Genomic DNA, 17,803 nt, shown 5'->3' on the forward strand with positions numbered 1-17,803 from the left:
TAAATAGAGTTTAGTTTATTTCACCAGCACCAGTAATCACTACTACATTTCTGTACTAAAGAGGCAACAAAAGCATACATTAGTGTTTTAACTTGTATAAAGCAGGATATAGCTGAGTATAGTATACTATAGTATATAGTATAGTAACCACTGAGCAAGTAAGTAAATTTAGAAAGATTTCAAAGAGATTAATCAGAAGAGTGAATCAGTGTATTCACAGTACACTGGTTATAATGTATGTATAGAGCATAAATACTGTATACATTATTAATTGGTATCTACAGTATGTCTTGCCACTTAACTATAATACTGAAGAAATTTAAAAATAACATTCTCAAACCACTTAGTTCAGTTCAGTTGTGAATGGAGCAAGTGCCTATCCAGACAATGAGTACTTACCCTGAATAAACGGCACAAGAAATGTAACTACAGGAATTTAGGAATTCCAACCAGAAGACTGTGACTCTCCATAATATACTGTCACTGAATTAACTTGGCTGTCCATTTGAGAAATTCTAAATCTGCTGGTGATTCAAGTCATATACTTGTGTTTGCTGCCTCCTACTGGTTATGTTGCTATCCTTACAGTTGAATACTTGGATTTTGGTCCAGAGTTGAAAAGAAGAAAATACAGATTTCCTTTTTAGAACATGTCCAAAAGTTTTGCCTGTTGTTAAGATCTAAGATCTAATGTATATTTATAAATATACTTGTATCATTTAGCAGTCACAGACAATTCTATTTTTGTAAGATTTCAGTTACAGATATTTAACCTCAAGAGTTTCATTCAAGAAAGTTCACAAGCACAAAGAATCTTAAAAGTATCTGGAATAATCAAAGTTACGTTAAACCTTCAGAAGTACTAAATATCAAGTCGTCATTATTACACAAACGTGAAGCTCCAGAGATGAACAGAATAAAAATTACAGTGTCTAAAATATGGGCAAGTCCAGCTTTTTATTACATTGGCTGGATATTGAAGTAAATTTTAAATAATTTTCAACTTTTCCATTAATAGCATTTTTAGACGCTAAATAAACATATTTTAAAATTTTTCATTAAAAGCAAGTTTTTACCCATCTATTTTGAACTAAACAGTAATGCAACTACAATGCCGAACTTCAGTTTTCACGCATAAACTGCAGCAGGAACAGATTTTTGGTTAATTTGTATTATAGATTCTTTTTCTTGTCTACTGGGTTTTTTTTAACCAGGTACTCCGGTTTTCCACTACCTCCCTAAGATGTATTTGCTTGGTCAGTTGTAGACATGAATTGAGCCAATATGAGCGAGTGTGTTTGCTTGAGTGTTCCCTTTTAAGGGGTATTTTCTAGTTTCTATACATTGCCACAGGGTTAGGCTTTGGCCAGTGGCAACTCTTAACAATAAATTAGGGAAATTATGAAAATGGATGAATGACTAGTATATTGGACAATAATAATGGCACAGTTTAGTTGCTGGATCTGTCACTTATCATTTTAATAGTAACACTTTAGTTTAGGTACTGCAAAAATGCATCTATTGCTCATTTACAACAATTATAGAACATCAGTAGATAGGTTATTCATTTCTGAGCAGTGTGGCTTATTGATATGATGGTAAAATTATTTGTTAATGTGAAGGTCTACTAAATGTATATTATCAAAAGAAATTTGTCTGTGTTAGGCCACCTCAGACCACTCCAAAGTGAAGTTTTGTTAGCAGGTCACATATCAGAGATGAGTAAACACTTTATTGATGCTTTTTAAGTGTTCGGAAGACCCAAAGAATTGTTTGTTTCATAATAGTAAATAAGTAATAAATGCATTTGTGCAGTACCTAAACTAAAGTGTTACCTATACACCAAAAACATTTACATATGAATATCCAATCAGTCAAACAACAAATCAACATACACATTAGAAGAATACGGATTTGGTTTCAGTTTATCTTCATCACATACTGTGTATATAGACCTATACTACATCTCATGAAAGAAAAACAGCACCTTTGTCATTCAAATGATGTCCTTAATATGAAAATCTCTCCATATATGTGGCTTAAAAACTATAAAATCTTAAGTAAAAATATTGTTTTAATGGTATTCAAACATTGTTAATTCATAATATAAGAGAGGAAACCGAATGAAGAGAAAGGTTGAAGGAGTCTGTCAGAAGTTCCTTCTCCTAGGAGTTTCCAAGCCAGCTGAGTGTGACAGAGAGAGAGAATCCTTTCAGCATTTTTACAAATGCAAAAACTATTTAGTGAATAATGGTTATTTGATACCATATTTATCTCTGTATCCAATCCACATGCTTTTTAAGAGCTCTTTAAAAGTTCTCAACATGTCTACTTCATCTGTTTGATTCAGTAGCTTGTTCTAGATTAACATGACCCTTTATGTTAAGTTCAGGCTTTACTAATAGCTCTCATTCCAGTAGGCGTTTTCTGGTACATCTTCTGTGGAATGGCCCCAATTCTCTCAATGTGGAGCACCCACCTTTAAGGCCTTTCTAAATTGTCACTACCCTTGACTTTGACAGAGAATCAGCCTCACAGCTCAACACAGGAGGCCCTTATATCAGCCAATTTTATCTGTAAACTTGTTTTTTCGGTCTCTGCCTTGAACTCAAAACCATACGTGAAGAGGAGGGTTTAGTTATATTGATAAATCAAGAGCCTCCCTCAAGGACATGTCTGCTGCTAAATGACAGTTTGGAATAACATCAGTTGTTCTGTTACTACTTCGAAATCCTTTGGGGAGAACAAACTAACTCCCTTCTCAGGAGAGAATCCCAAACTCAAAGTTGAAAGTACTGAACTTCATTCCAACTTTACATTTGGCTGTGAATTACTCTGGTAAACATTTGAGATTAGCTATGTGAGACTGAAAAACATCATGTGGAAATTAAATTGATGCTGTCATCAGCTTCACGGGCTTTATGCTTTCCAAGTCTCACCTTTACATTGCCAATGAAAATTCCACATAATGGAATCTCTCCTGCCCCCCCCCCATGAATCTGATTGTTCAAGGTTACCTGGAGTCTTCTTGTCAGCAAGCCAGTATAGAATTTTCTGTGAACAGCGAGGATCTCCCAGTTCCTCATTGTTTGAAAATGTGGGCTGTTGCCTCAGTCTACTAACTTAGAGGTACTGTACCCACCTTCCAGCAACAGTAAAAAAATGAATTGAGAAAGAGCAGCAACTTGCAGAACATTTCTGGCCCTTTTCCATGTAGTGCTGCATCCCTGCCACCACTGTGGAGCTCCTTAAAAACTGAAGTGGCCACAGCATTGCCTGAATATATATCGGTGCACTTCTGTGGAGGATGCCTCCACTGGGCACAGGAGTTTCCGAATATGTTCCATTTTCACCTTGAAAGTGTCCGTATTCCCAAACGTCAGCCTTTATTATCTCACAAAACTATTCCTAGAGACTTTGTAATGAATATTATTGCAGCTGCTCTTTCCTCATTTCAGAGGTACAGCTTAATGTTTGACATTACATGGAAAACTTCCCTATTCATGATGATGGCTGCTTAATTCCACCAGTTGCTCCTACAGTAACCCATAACATGCACAGATCATCTTTTAGTCAGAAAAAAGCTTTAGATCGTTAACAAAATAATTTTAAGACTTCATGTCTGCTACTTCCACTAAAAGGAGGTAAAAGCTTTTTCCAAGGTGAGATTTGAGCTGCGCCTAAATAGAATAAAAGCAACTGATAGGTGATAGATTTCCTTAGTTTTGCTGGGTCTTTCTGGGTCAGGTGGTGATCAGTTGACAGCTCAGCAAATAAGAGTCATATGAAAAAGTTTGGGAACCCCTCTCAGCCTGCATAATAATTTACTCTACTTTCAACAAAAAGATAACAGTGGTATGTCTTTCATTTCCTAGGAACATCTGAGTACTGGGGTGTTTTCCGAACAAAGATTTTTAGTGAAGCAGTATTTAGTTGAATGAAATTAAATCAAATGTGAAAAAATTTGGGTACCCTTGTAATTTTGCTGATTTGAATGCATGTAACTGCTCAATACTGACTACTTGCAACACCAAATTGGTTGGATTAGCTTGTTAAGCATTGAACTTCATAGACATGGGTGTTCGATCATGGGAAAAGATATTTAAGGTGGTCAATTGCAAGTTGTGCTTACCTTTGACTCTCCTCTGAAGAGTGACAGCATGGGATCCTCAAAGCAACTCTCAAAAGATCTGAAAACAAAGATTGTTCAGGATCATGGTTTAGGGGAAGGCTACAAAAAGCTATCTGAGAGGTTTCAACTGTAAGGAATGTAATCATGAAATAGATGGCCACAGGCACAGTTGTGAAACCCAGGTCTGGCAGGCCAACAAAAATACAGGAGCAGCATATGCGCAGGATTGTGAGAATGTTTACAGACAACCCACAGATCACCTCCAAAGACCTGCAAGAACATCTCACTGCAGATGGTGTATCTGTACATCATTCTACAATCCAGCGCAATTTGCACAAAGAACATCTGTATGGCAGGGTGATGAGAAAGAAGCCCTTTCTGCACTCACACCACAAACAGAGTCGCTTGTTGTATATAAATCTTTTTTCTTTCTTTGGTCCCTAGCTGGCGTTTGGTCTGGACCTGGTCCTAAGCCCATACGCTGCTGTGGGTGCCAATGGTTGTCGGATTTCATTTTGCAGGCGTTTCCATGCAAGGCAATCCATGGCGGCTGTTCTGGCCTCATCGAGGTTGAGTCGACGGTTTCTGATGTCGTCTTCGACCTGCTTGAGCCACATTTTCTTTGGTGCCGTTCTTTGGATTCTCCACTGGGTGGGTCGATCGCACCAGAGGAGTTTGTGTGGTAACCGGCTGCCTTCCATTCTGCAGACGTGGCCAAACCACTGTAGTCGTCGTTGTTGGATTTGCTCCTCGATTGTTGGCTGTTGATCACACCGGCGACGGATTTCCTCATTTTGTATGCGGTCTCGGAGTGAGCTTCGTAGTATTGTATGCAAATACTCATTTAGACAAGCCAGATTCATTTTGGAACAAAGTGCTTTGGGCTGATGAGACAAAAATTGAGTTATTTGGTCATAACAAAAGGCACTTTGCATGGCGGAAAAAGAACACTGCATTCCAAGAAAAACACCTGCTACCTACTGTCAAATTTGGTGGAGGTTCCATCATGCTGTGGGGCTATGTGGCTAGTTCAGGGACTGGGGCCCTTATTAGAGTCGAGGGTCAGATTAATTCAACCCAATATCAACAAATTCTTCAGGATAATGTTCAAGCATCAGTCACAAAGTTGATGTTACACGGGGTTGGATATTCCAACAAGACAATGACCCAAAACACAGTTCGAAATCTACAAAGGCATTCATGCAGAGGGAGAAGTACAATGTTCTGGAATTGCCATCACAGTCCCCTGACTTGAATATCATCGAAAATCTATGGGATGATTTGAAGCAGGCTGTCCATGCTCGGCAGCCATCAAATTTAACTGAACTGGAGAGATTTTGTATGGAAGAATTGTCAAAAATACCTCCATCCAGAATCCAGACACTCATCAAAGGCTATATATTTGCAAAAGGAGACTCACCTAAGTATTGATATAATATCTCTGTTGGGGTGCACCTGTCTAATTTTGTTATGACGCATATTTTCTGTTAATCCAATAAACTTAATGTCAATGCTGAAAATACTACTTTTTCCATAAGGCATGCCATATATTAAAAGGAAGTTGCTACTTTGAAAGCTCAGCCAATGATAAACAAAAATCCAAAGAATTAAGAGGGGTTCCCAAACTTTTTCATATGACTATATTTACCTTGGGGTCCAGGACATATCGCCTCAGCACAAATAATTTGGCTACAGAATTCTTCATAAATCTTTGGCCATTGGTACAGTAGTAGAAATTTGTCTGGTGTTTGAAAATGCTTTAAGTGAGCATAATCCATGCCTAGGAAAAATCCCATTACTGTTCACAAGTGTGACCCTTCAGTCATGTCAGTTTTCTAAAAATTAGTTATGAATATGAATTTTTCTGTTGGTCTACCAAGTCAGCAGACATTTATTTGTTTTAAGGCTGTATTTTTTTTTTTTATAATTCTTGACATCCCACCTAGGCTTTGACTCCTTCCCGTCATAAGTCTGTTTTCATCGGCATGATTTCATCAATTTGAGCAGAGCTTCAAATGATACTTGATAGGCGTTCTTTGCCTCTGTTAGGCCTGGCCTGTCCATGCTAAGTGGGGCACCCAATTTGACACCTGAAATGTTTCCAACTGTCCATTTCCTGGGAGAAAAAGTCAGTCAGTCAGTCATTATCCAATCCGCTACATCCTAACACAGGTTTACGGGGGTCTGCTGGAGCCAATCCCAGCCAAAACATGGTGCCAGGCAGGAACAAATCCCAGGCAGGGAGCCAGCCCACCGCAGGACACACACACACCAAGCACACATTAGGGACAATTTAGGATCGCCAATGCACCTAACCTCAAATATATATGTGGGCTGTTATGGGGGTTAATTTTCAGCTTGTATTTGTTTGGGATCTTTCTTTAGACAGATTTGCCAAGCATAAATGTACCAAGAAGTCAAGACAAAATAGCACTAAGAATCAGAGTGCGAACCTGACACTTGTATAATAGTATCATCACAGACCTAGATGGGGATAAATGAAATGGTGTGGTGATTAAATTGAAATCTTAAAAGAAAAAAACAAAAAAAAAAACAGATGTGCCATGTTTTATATTGGGAATTCGTTCAAAGCACTTTGCAGATATCTGTTTTCACTTTGACATTAAAGAGTCTCTGTTAGTCAGTGAAAAAGGCAAATTAAATCTAATGAGATTCAGTGTTGTGCATCAATAAAATGGGGGAACAAGGAGGTGAATACTTTTATACACACTATAAGTGAAACTAAAGGATTAACATTTACACTACACGTCACTTTTAGTCAAGTCTATTTGATTTTCATATGAATATGTATATAGATGGGTTCCAAACTAAAATGTACAGTACATTATGCTGTACTGCTCAGATATTTTTATTGTCTATGTGTAAAGTGTAATTTAGTCTGTAACTGAGTGTCAACTTTGTAGACAGCTGATTTATACTTGGGATCATTGCCAAAGCAATGTACTAAATAATTTGTAGTGTGTCTTTGATCAACTTCTGTATGAACTCACTCACAATGAGATTTATTTTTACTTTACATGGCTTGCAACCCTAAGTTCTGATAGCAGGGCTGACCCAAAAATATGTTACATTGTTGTTTGGTTGAGGACGGTGATGCACTATTTTGTTCAATGACGGGGTCCTGTACACCCACCTTTTGAGCTAATGCTCTTATCTTTATCCTGACTTTTTAATTTATGTCTTTTTTCACCGCAGGCATTTTAGCGGACAGCCAATGCGTGGACTTGGCAGCAAGGACACACCAGAGTTCCACACGGCTGAGGGTTTGGTTTTGCGTGCTGTTTTTCCAGTGTGTGTGAAGCATTTGGAGGAAAACAAATACGACAGACAATGAGTAAAGAAGGCGTCTTTTTAATTTAGCATTATCTAATACAAATGTGTGACACTATTTAAAATTATTATGTTTAGCTAGTTATTTTTAGTTTTTATTTTATGTATTTTTGTTATGTATATCTCTGAAATTGTTTTTTTCCCTTCTGTTTTTATTTTCAAGGGTGACAGTAAAACCCTCTCAAATATTTTAAAACTTCTGTATACATTGCAAAGTATACATTGTAATTAAACACAGACAAAACTTTGTGGCTCATAACTCAGGTATATGATACATCATACTTTCGCATGGATTGTGGAGAAAAAATGTTTACCTGCTACAGAACTTCATGTTTCAAATGTTTTAAATGTTTTCTAACCTTTAAAATGTGGATAATGTGGAGATATGGTAAACTTCGAATCTCGTTGCATCTTTGCTGTTAAGATACACAGAATCACCTTCAGTTAAATGGCCGGCATGTAAGCCATCAATTACTCTGATCATGCAATGACATTGATCTCTCGGTGACAGTTGTATGCCAAAAGCTGCATTAACTGCATCATTATTTTTAGTATTGTATTGCCACTAACGGTGATGTCTTTTTTCCAAGGGACAACTGTTTTTAAGCTGTCAGTCACAAGACATTAGTTTTCAGTATTTCTTTATAATGACTACTGATGTGTTGGTCATAGTGCAATAAAGCAATCCAGTTCATACATCTGTTAAAACATACAACATTAAAATGCTGTCAGAGAAATAACGCTGTGTTTTCTCTGAATCATAACTGCAATATTCATTTTATTGTTTTGATCGCTCACATTTAATGATCTTTGCTTTGAAGAAAGCACAATACAGGGAGTGGTGAATATTAAACACTTGCTGTAGAAGTACTCAACTGCACACAGTTTTGTTCCTTTCCCTCCAAACATTCACAGACAGAAAGGTGGCACATAAATGTGAGACAATAGGCCATTATTAGAATATTCATACGGCAGACTAAATTAGCAATTCTTTGAACTAGAAGGTAACAACCCTACTTTCTAACACAGAATGCTGACATCTACAAGGACTGAATAAATCCAACAGACATGTCTTTGCATCACTTCTTTGAAGTTTTAACATTAAAATGAAGATGGAATAGTCAAATACTCTCACCCACTTTGACAGGCTGCTACCTGACACATTTCCAGAGCTCTCCTACACTTCCAGCACCCGTGTTCCAGTTTTAATTGTACTTGTCCCCAACTTTCAGGACATCTCTTTTGACTGAATACCTTTTTCTATTGTAACAATTTGAATGGAGCTCCAGTTTTGTGTTTGGGTAATCACAACTGACTTTATGTAAACCTCCAAGGCTACACCCTATCCAAGATTCTATACCAGCTGGAAATAATGGATTGAGTAAAACAACTGTATTTCCTATTTCTTCTTCCTGCCAAACTAGCACAATGTTTGTTTTTTTTCTTCACATTTGCTTCCAGCGCTTCAATATTTAGCAGGCTCCCTCTGGGGTGCTCCAGTGGTGGTGATATGCTTTTAATTTATGAACAAATTATGACTTGCTGAGTTCGGACTCTTAAAACAACATTTCAGATAACCTGGAAATAGTTAAACTGCCAGAAAACATACAGTGTGTTAAATATAGCTTCAAAGTATTTGAAATAGTGTCTCTGCAAGTGTCAGTATGTGATTGTGAGATTTTACAGAGAAGTTTCCAGAGAGCAGCATCTCAGTTTGACCCAATCTTTTTTTTATTTATTTATGTTTTTTTTTTTTAAATATTTTATGATTTTTATACCAATCATGTTGACTATTTTTTTTCACCCGCTTTAGTTTTATTTATTTATTTTTTGACCAGTTCAATACGTTCTGATGGAAAGTGTTACTTTTGCTGTTACTATGGGGAAAAGTCAAGTAGTTTTGTATTACTCAATACAGAAAATCACAAACTTTGGAAGAGTATGAAAGAATATGCAGTGGCTGACCTATGACCATACAGTATATCCTGAGCCAAAGTTGAATCTTATTACCAAAAAATACCATCTAGCTCTCTCATAGTGATTTAGCTGTTGTGTTCTTGTCTCCTTTCCCCCCTTCAGACTAAGCTGCTTCTTGATCCTCACACATCCAGCACAAATGACAGGCTGAATGCAACGTATGCTCTCCTTGCGGACTGGAGAATCCGTTGGCTCGGTCTCGGTCAACAACACAGGCAAGTTTTAGCAAGTAAATCACTAAGATGGCTAAAACGGACTCTTAGACTGGTCAGTGAGTGCACACACCTGGCACATATTTCTGATATATTTTTTTAATTTATTTGAGATATAAAAATATTTTAACATATTCCAGCAAAACAGGTTCATTTAGTTTTCTCTTTCTTTAATTATTCATCCACTTTAAACCATAATAGTTGAAGTTAAAGGGAAAGAAGGTAATGCCAGCTTACCCAGTGCGATCCTAAGCCTGGCAGCTCTACAAAGTCATTATTCTATGAACTGGTCAGTTTCCGCTGATTTGTATAAACACCAGTACCCGCTGAGGACTTGGGATCATTTTGACTATCGGCACACATCATTTTGCACTTACTTTACAAGAGCAGAAAATGACGCCAATTTCTTCAGTAAGCTGAAGACTGAGAAGTTATTTATGGAACATAACAATCTGTGCGCCATGTTCTTTTTTTTTTTTTTTTCCCAGATTTAGTTTAGTATTTGTGAAATACATTAATCTCTACTTAGCATGAAAATTTGAAATCTTTAAAAAAAAAAATTATCAAATACCTATGTACTGGAAATATAGTAAAGAAAAAATATTGTACTCTGTTGTATTTTGACAGAATTATTTTTTATTAAAATACACTTAAATGTGCAAAACATGATGTGTCTGTGTTTGATTGTTAAATGCTGTGAAGACAGTAGTGAAATGAAACTTGCTTTTTTTTCAGCATTTTCTCCTAGGAACCAGTTTGTATTATTTCAGTTCTGTGTATGTGTGTGTGGTGGAGATTTAAGATTGCAGTTACTTGAGCTATTTATTTAGTGTGCATAAGAAAGTTAAAAATCCCAGGTGACATCTCTGGCAGCAAGTCGAGCAGCCTTTTGAAAGTACAGCGCCGACCAAGTTGCTGGGATCATTTGTTGATCATATGAAGTCTGTCCCCAAGATTCATGATGATGGCTTTAGGATACAAAAGTATGGCGAGGGCATTTCTGTTTGGTGACCGTGAAATTCTCAAAGTCTGGTCGACTTCTTAGATAATCGGTCACACCTACAATTCACCTGCATCCGTTCTGCACAGTGCACTTTCTGTCACCAAGCAGGCAGAGCTTGGTTTGGCTGGCTGCTTGAGTTTGTTAGCTTAGCTGCCCTTATTAGGCCTTTTCTTATTTTTAAAAGAAGCGGAGGGTTTCGCCCCCAGCCCTCTTCACTCGGCAACCCTTTCTACCCCCTGCCAGCGCTACGCACCATTGTGAAGAGGGGGGCTGAACGCATCCCAAGGAGATGCGGCTGATCCTCTGAAACCCCTCTTAAACGGTGATACAATGGGAAACAAATACATTTTTTTTAACCTCCTCTTTGCTCGATCAGTTCCTGGCTTGCTGCTGCTGCCATGCCGTGTGATCTGCATCTTGTGCGGCGCTTCAAATTTTTAAAAGCCTGTACAGCACCTGTCCTTTTGTCTCACTGTCTTGTCTCTCTTGTCCCCCAGACATCCTCAAACACTATTCAGTCTCTTTTCGCTCTTTCGTTATTTCACTGAGTAACATTTTCCGTTTGTTTGCGGTAATGTGATCTTTACTGTTATTTTATTGAGACTTTCGAATATTCCTACTTCCATTATCTCTAACCTGCTCTGCATGTGTATCATGGGACTTGCTTCCAAAGGCTGTAAGTATGATGTGACTTGACCGCCTCGCAGAATGTGAAAGTGTCTCTCTGTCTCTCTTCAAAAGATCACGTCTCGTCACATTGCAAGATTTTTTTTTTATAATAGAGAGATTAGTCTATCTATAAGACATTGTATATTAAAGTGAAAATTGTGTACAAAGCAGTGTAGATAGTATTAGAGGAGAACAGGCCATTCAGTCCAACAAAGCTCGCCTGTCCCATCCATGTAATTCTTCTAAACAAATCATCCAAGTCTAATTTTGAAAGTCGTACTGTCCACCACACTACTTTATTTCATTTGTCTGTTATTTTATCCGTGATCAAGTTTTACCAAGAGTCCAGCTGCGTCCCGTTGGTCTTGATAAACTCATTTTAAAATAATAGTCTCAATCCACTGGACTAATTCCCTTCATAATTTTAAACACTTCAACCAGGTCTCCTGTAAGTCTTTTTTGTTGAAACTGTAAAGGCTCAGCTCTTTCATCTTTCCTCAGAACTCATCCCCTGTAGTCCTGGAATCAACCTAGTGGCTCTTCCCTGGATTTTTCCCAGAGTTACCTCTGTACCAGTTGATCACTTTATTTCATAATTGGTAAAATCATTTGTGTGAGATGTATATAATAAACTAATAATTGCGTAGCAAATTAAAAACCGTTCCTCAAGAAAGCTTAAAAACTAAAGGCATAAATGGTGGCAGACTATCACAACATTTCTGGGTCACCACTACTTATTAAAACACTCGCTGACAGGGAAACCATTATACATGTCAGCCTGAGACAGAACTGTACTAACAGCCTCACCCTTATAACACATTCGCCATTTAACAACACCTTTCCTAACAGCTTTATCGACATCTATTTCCAGACCTGTATTATCAGCTTGTGTTTTGTAACAAAACCAAATGCATCAAAATATCCTTTCAACATCCATATAAAGCAAATATAGTAAATAACGTCTTATTTTAAATCACTCATTTTTACAGAATCCACCTCCAAGTTTTTACAATTGCAAAGTCATAAATTCACAAAATTCACCTAAGCTCCCACCCAGACAAGAGTTTGCCTTTCTTTGTACATCATTTGCCTCAGTAAGTCATTTCTCTATATAAGGACCGCTCAGTCAGGCAGGCAGGCACTGTTGAATGCAGTCGTGACCAAATCGTTTGAGAATGACACAAGTATTAATTTTCACAAAGTTGGCTGCCTCGGATTTTTTGATGGAAGTTTGCATAGAGAATGTTATGAAGAGAGATCAGAAGAATTGCAATTAACTGCAAAGTCCCTTTTTACCATGAAAACGAACTGAATCCCAAAAAACCCATTCCCATTGCTGTTGTGAAGAAGCCACTTCTCTCCAAGAAAAACATCAGGGACAGGCTGATATTCTGCAAAAGGTACAGAGATTGGACTGCTGAGGACTGGGGTGAAGTCATTTTCTCTGATGAATCCCCTTTCTGATTGTTTGGGGCATCCAGAAAAAAGATTGTCCGGAGAAGAAAAGGTGAACGCTACCATCAGTCCTGTGTCATGCCAACCATGTGTAGGGTTGCTTCTCAGCCAATGGAGTGGGCTCACTCACAGTTTTGCCTGAACACATCAATGAATAACGAATGATGCCAAAACATCCTCCAAGAGCAACTTCTCCCAACCATCCAAGAACAGTTTGGTGACAAACAATGGCTTTTCCAGCATGATGGAGCAGTGTGCCATAAGGCAAAAGTGATAACTAAGTGGCATCGAAATTTTGGGTCCATGGCCTGGAAACTCCTCAGACCTTAATCCCATTGAGAACTTGTGGTCAAACCTCAAGAGGCGGGTGGACAAACAAAAACCCACACATTCTGACAAACTCCAAGCATTGATTACGTAAGGATCGGCTGCCATCAGTCAAGATTGGGCCTGGAAGTTGATTGACAGCATGCCAAGGCGAATTGCAGAGGCCTTGAAAAAGAAGGGCCAACAAATATTGACTCTTTGCATAAACTTAATGTAATTTTCAATAAAAGACTTTGAAACTTATGAAATGCTTGAAATTCTACTTCAGTATACCATAGAAACATCTGACAAAAGATCTAAAACCACTGAAGCAGCAAACTTTGTGAAAACCAACACTTGTGTCATTCTCAAAACTTTTGACCACCACTGTAGATGAAATCTGGCTGAGGTGGGAAGCCACTAGTGGTGTGCATTTGGTTCAAGTCATCATGCATGCCCGTCACTACTTTTGCCAGTATTGTTAGTGATGCCGCCATTATAAAAACAATATATTTTGGCATAGACTGTCCTGCGTCCCCCACAAACTCCTGGGCTGGCTCAGGACAAGTGCTGCCATTTTGCCCCATCTGTCATTGCTCATGCTCACATTAGATACAAGAAAGGTTGCTGGCACATTATATCATCTTCACTCAAGAGGTACGGCCATCTGGACGGCTGACAGAAAACGTGCAGTGCAGCCATAATACAGCCCAGCATCTCCGTGTGGATCTCTTGAGTACATAAAACTGTGCTACACAATTCAAGGGTAGGCCATAGAAGGAGTGGTCAGAGCACAGCAGCCATATGATTTTAATAAAACAAGTGGAGTTTAGCAACGTGGTCCTCTTTCTGGACATTGAAGTCCTACTGTGGCCTTTAATAACTTTCCATGCTCAGCGTACAGAGGAAACCTTGACTGATGTGGACTGGGCTGAATGATTCTTCAATCAGGTATAAATTATTACTTGGGTCACAACTGCTTTTTGTTGTTTCTGTTGTGGTTGTTTTGTCCCCGTGGTGGCTTTGAGGTGGCACTGTAAGCAGATGACCTTTCCTCAGTGCATTTCTCAATATTGAGCCTGGTCTCTTTGCAGAGCTCCCTACTGGACATGGCAGATGAGTAAACTTGCTGCTTCACACAAATGTTAATAATCTGTAAAGTTAAGTTACTCGAGGTCTCCAGTGCACAGGGCAATGCCACCTACAGAGCTCCAGTCATGGGGGGAGTGATCTGCTTTTGGTGCCTGCATCAACCATTTCCACTTCTGGCTCCATTTATCTTAATTTTCTATTTTTTGCTTCTTCTTAATTATCCCAGAGAGTTCATATAAGCATTGCTGTTCTTTCTTTCTTATGTTGCTTGGCTAGCAGTGGAAACAAATGCCAGGAGAGTTTAATTCCCAGATAAGTGCCAAGTCTGGTTGGGCTGATGAGCTGGTCCATAGCGCCAGGAGCCGTGAATTGGCGCACATGAGGTTGTGCATCTGTTAATGATTCATTTCATCCTCCAGACCTAAATCCCTTTTCAGAGCGTACCCTGACAACTTCTGGGTACAAGGTGGGGAGCCGTCTTGGCCAAGATAATGTGGCATCCCCACTCATATGGGGACAATTTAGAGGTGTGAATCAAGTCAAAGCAAGTGGACAGAGGGGAGACTGTGGCAGGCCGTGGATGTTGAGCACAGCTGCTTAGAGCTGTGGACCAGCAGTACTAACTACTGCGCCACCATGCTGCACATAGTGTTGGAGAGACAGCGCCAATCGGGATACGTGTCTCACATTTCAGGGTGCAGGTCCCAGCATGCACGAGAACAGCACATACTATTATGGGATGTTCGTTGAGAGAAAGAGATGCATGTAGTAGTCATTTCTGCATGGAGAAATAGTAATTTGTAATAACGAACAGTCCGTATTATGCCAAATCCATAAGAAAGTGTGAGCTTAATATCTAGAAGTACGTTCATTGGATTTAACTTGCATTACCTGTTTATTATACAGTTAAGATATAACGGTGTTTAAAGTGTACTATTAGGCATTTTCCTATTAAGAATATTTGCCTCTGTTTTATTTACATACAATAATATTTATTTCAATAATGTTGCTACATTAATACTTTAAGTTTGTTGATCGTGTTTATTGGTAAACTTTATTGCTTTAAATTTCATACTGCCGACAACTGTACTAATTTGACTGTAATGCTGACATCTAGTGGACTTTTGTGTGAGTTACTAATGGGTTTTCTGTATCCTTTATTGTAGAACAGGGGTCACCAACTCCGGCCCTGGAGGACCACCGTGGCTTCAGGTTTTATTAATTTCATTCATTTTACTGAATCAGCCTGCGATCTTGGAGTTATCTTTGACTCTAGCAGGTATTGTAATTTAAAGCACACATTCCAAAGTTGTCCAAATCATGTTTCTTCCAACTTAAAAATGTTGGGAAATTAAGGCGCTTTGTAAATAAACAGGATTCTGAGAAATTAATTCATGCATTTATTTCTAGTTGGATTGACTACTGCAATGCGGTGCTCACTGGATGTTCAAACTGTTCTTTATACAGCCTTCAGTTAATCTAAAATGCTGCTGCAAGAATTATTACAAGAACAAGAAAATATGAACACATAACTCCAGTTCTTAAATCCTTACAATGGCTCCCAGTTAAGTTTAGGGTAGATTTCAAAATCCTCCTTTTAACATATAAAGCATTAAATGGCCAAGGTCCAGCTTACTTGTCTGAACTTATCATGACTTACAAACCAGAGCACACATTAAGATCTCAAGATGCCAGTCTGCTACTATGATTCCAAGGATTAATAACATAACAGTGGGGGGTCGAGCTTTTAGTTACAGGGCCCCTAAACTGTGGACTGGTGTGCCTGCTACTATAAGAGATGCCCCTTTGGTCTCAGCCTTTAAATCCCGGCTGAAGACTCACTACTTCAAGTAATATGATAGTTATGATTTGTTACTAACCCTCACCTATTCGGTTTCTTTTCTCAGTACTTAAATGTAGCACTTGGTGCCACGGCCCACCTGCCAAGTTGTTTTGCCTGCCTAAGGTAAAGTCATGCCTGATGGAGGATCACAGGAATCGTGGGAAAGAGGGGTCGTTTCATCGGATTAGCGCTATTTTAACTGTGGAATGGCCAAATGGGGGAGGCAGCCTGATGGATATGGTCTCCAGGACTCTAAACAAATCCAAATTATATTATGTGATATCATCTACTGTTAAATTCTACTCTGTACTTCTAAATTTTTTCTTTTTATACTGTATTGAGGATTTGTTCTATTCTGTGTATTGTACTGTATTATATTGACCCCCTTGTTTTTGACACCCACTGCACGCCCAACCTACCTAGAAAGGGGTCTCTCTTTGAACTGCCTTTCCCAAGGTTTCTTCCATTTTTTCCCTACAAGGGTTTTATTTTGGGAGTTTTTCTTAGAGAGTCAAGGCTTGGGGGGCCTGTTAAAGCCCATTGCGGCACTTCTTGTGTGATTTTTGGCTATGCAAAAAAATGTATTGTATTGTATTGTATTGTATTGTTTTCATTCTCACCCTTTTCTTAATTAGTGACCTGTTTTGCTCCTAATTAACTTCTTTTCAATTCATTTTAATTGACTTGCTCTTTAAGACTCAGGCCCCTTCATTGTTTTTTTTCCTTAATTAGCAGCCAAACAATAATGAGATACAAAATGAGCCAAAACAACTGGTGTCCATCATAAAATACCTGAAAATAAAGAACGATGAAGGTCTAAGGAATGTCGATCTGCTCAGGTCCGCATAACATTTTAACAGAAAAGAGAAAATCAACAATTTTGGAAATGTCTGGTAGTGCACCACGAGAGCAGCAACAAGCCATGGAATTAAAGAACTGGTTTGGAGTTTGAGACCCTGACCCCTGAGTTCTGATCTCCTCACTTCTCATTTCATTTCTGTTTGAATGCCATTTAAGGATAAAAATGAAGCAATTATGAGGAACAAAACTTAAAAAACAAGTCAATTAAAATGAATTCACAAGACGTTAATTAGCAGCACAAACGGAGCACTCATTTAAAAAAAAAAGGGTTAAAATGAAAACCTGCAGCCACGGTGGTCCTCCAGGACGGGACTTGGTGACCCCTGTTGTAGACCACACACACCTACTCAAACACATGTCTACTTCTCTTTATATCATCCAGTAAATTAGCTGTAATTTCTTTCTGAGCTGCTGTGTTGAATCGTCTGAATCCTTTACCGGTGCTCTGAGCGACTCTCTGGCGTCAACACTGTGTGTCCTAAACTCCTCACCGATATCACTGGTCTACAAAAAAGTATTTTTTGTTTGCTACTGAGAACTTCTGACCAGCTCTCTATCAAGTTTTTTTACACTGGTTTCATATATGAAATCGGAATTAAGCTAGCACATCAGATTTTTGAGATACAGATCATTGCCGTTTTGGCACTTTTGAATATTAATATAATATATCGACACGATATCTGGAGTTTGGATTATGGATGTCCCACCAAAATTGTTTGAATGTGTTTATTCTGAAAACAATCCAGAAGATGATACCAGAGACACTTTAAAACAGGTTTATGTTAATTTACCTCAATATAAAAGCGAGGTCAGTGTGCTCAAAATTGTCTGAGGCAATTGCTTTTGCGCTTGTACTGCACATCCGTCTGTCTTTGCATGAACCAACAGTAGTCACCCTTCAT

The 17,803-nt window shown here is 38.5% G+C and overlaps 1 protein-coding gene across 1 annotated transcript in view; it reads left to right on the top strand.

The window, feature by feature from the left end:
- ranbp10 (RAN binding protein 10) overlaps window positions 1-9,768 on the top strand; it is a 108,324-nt gene extending 98,556 nt beyond the window's left edge. Inside the window, exon 15 of the mRNA XM_039763093.1 lies at window positions 7,349-9,768. The gene's annotated coding sequence lies outside the window, so the exon portion shown is untranslated. The remainder of the gene's footprint in view (window positions 1-7,348) is intronic.
- Window positions 9,769-17,803: the final 8,035 nt, after the last annotated feature.

The sequence above is a fragment of the Polypterus senegalus genome, chromosome 9, assembly GCF_016835505.1.
Source record: "Polypterus senegalus isolate Bchr_013 chromosome 9, ASM1683550v1, whole genome shotgun sequence".
NCBI lineage: Eukaryota > Metazoa > Chordata > Cladistia > Polypteriformes > Polypteridae > Polypterus > Polypterus senegalus.